This window comes from Rosa rugosa, chromosome 1, assembly GCF_958449725.1.
Source record: "Rosa rugosa chromosome 1, drRosRugo1.1, whole genome shotgun sequence".
NCBI classification, from domain to species: domain Eukaryota; kingdom Viridiplantae; phylum Streptophyta; class Magnoliopsida; order Rosales; family Rosaceae; genus Rosa; species Rosa rugosa.
The window spans coordinates 25202803-25204920 of NC_084820.1; the positions used below are offsets into that span (position 1 = coordinate 25202803).

Below are 2118 nucleotides of genomic sequence, written 5' to 3' on the forward strand. Positions count from 1 at the left end.
TTCTATAACATGGTATGAAAAATCGGATTAAACATGTAAAATCTACTGGTTTTATCATGTGTGGTGAATTTATGAAGGAAACTTCAAGTTTCTTAAATGGCATTATCGAAACTACAAGTTCGATATGTGTATGAACTACTGGTTCATTTAGAACTTCTAGTTCATTAGGTACCTGCATTTTCTACACATATATTCTAGTGCGAAAATTTAGACAAGTAACACAATAATATTGAATAGAGCAAATTGAAATAATATCTCACAAATTGAATAAATGGAAATCACAAATCAATTGAGATATTAATTGCATGCTAGTAATATAACATATTAATTGTCACACAATTATGTGAATAAATGCTTCTGGCAATTAATTACACATATGAAATATGGTGAATTTATTTGCAATAGCCATAATGACATGTACATTGTCTGGGTTCAAATCTCAGTAGAATCAAATCATTTTTCCTTTTATTTGATTCTGCTGGACCAAAGGAATGGGCTTGATAGTGAAGCCTATCGGGCTTAGTCTGCGGGCTTGTGACCCGGCCTTTCATGCGTAATTTAAATGGTGTGTGAGGCCTGCTGGGCTGCTAGGTCCCGCAGAGGGAGAGTGGGCCTGCTGGGCTCAAACTGGTCTTTGTCATGGCAACTCATGGCGAGCTTCTGTTATGGTCTTGTAGCTTGGGCCTGAGCTTCTGGCTCGAATTTGTTATTATGACTTTGGGCTTGATTTGAGCTTCTGACTCAGCCTCTATTAATTCACAATTATAACATAACCAAATTTAATATATGTTATTAAATCGTAACATAAATAAATTAATGCAGCGGTTATATACATAAGGAAATGAGTTCAAATCCCATTAATGCTTCTGGCATTTCGTGTAGGTAATAAATTGAGCAAATGCTTCTGGCATAACTTTATGTAATAATCGCATAATAATTTAGCCCATAATGCTTCTAGCATAAGGAATTATAATGGCATAATTCAAATTAGTGTAACCAAAAAATTAAGTCCATAATGCTTCAACAAAAATCAAAAACATGATTGCAGCTTCTACTGAATAACAGTCGAAAGACGAACTGAAACATTAAGCAAAACTACCCAGAAAAATACGAAAATTTACAGAGATGCACTAAACACATAAGGGCTCCAGCATACAAAATTTGGTGAATTTTGGAGTTGAATTACTATTTTAAATAAATACAGGAACACAGAGGACAGAAGGTAAACTGCAACAGTAAAATCTGTTTTTGCTTGGAAAAACATACTTGGTTGTAGAGCTGGTAGATTGATGTTGATTGAATGATGAACCTCTTCTTTTCTGCAACCCAAGAGTTATTCACCTCTTCTCTTGTCGATCGGCAATCCGAATCCTAGAGCTAGTCGTGCTGATAACGTGTTGTAAAACTAACATAGAAAGTGTTTCAGAAAATGGAGAGAGCTTTGCTTCAAAGATCGAACTTGAGAGAGAGAGAGAGAGTTTAGATGCAGATAATAAGTGTAGTATTTTCTGTTTTTCTCCTTCTAACATGGATGGGAAATGGACTACATATAGTGGAAGATAGGGAACATGTAGCCTAAAGTCCTCCATAAAACAAGGACCCCTAAAGTCCTCCATAAAACAAGGATTCCTAAAGTCATCCATAAAACATGGAAAGGGTAAGCCTATAACAACATAATGATTTACCCTATATCTATTTACATGATATAGCCATAATGATTTACAACACTAAATATATAATTGATTTAATAGTTCTACTTTTCTTGCCACACCGTTCACCATCTCATGAATCTTCTCATATCTACACTAATTGATGGACATGAAAGAAACAATCAAAGGTAATTAATTGCATTTGACAAAATCAAGATTCAAGAAAAGAAGAATCTTACTTCAAAAATATATATGCGATGACACCCGAAAAGAAAAGTTCTTTGAAAGTAATCAAGAGTCCAAGATGGTCCAATCTGCAAGAACTCATTGTAAGTATCATAAACAAGAAATCATGACCTCGAAATAAAGCGAGGGAGTCTTCGTCAAAGCTCTGATGGCATGGTCGAAGAGAGAGATATTTGGGTTCAGGAAAGAGGTGAAGACGTGGTGGGTGTAGTGAGCGGTAAAG

At 35.2% G+C, this 2118-nt stretch overlaps 1 long non-coding RNA gene across 1 annotated transcript; it reads right to left on the reverse strand.

Annotated features, from left to right (window-relative positions):
• Positions 1–268: 268 nt before the first annotated feature.
• Positions 269–1503, reverse strand: LOC133743185 (uncharacterized). Its single transcript, XR_009862997.1, has 2 exons — positions 1267–1503; positions 269–748 (listed from the first exon to the last, which is right to left on the reverse strand). It is a non-coding gene; the product is annotated as an uncharacterized LOC133743185 (long non-coding RNA).
• Positions 1504–2118: the final 615 nt, after the last annotated feature.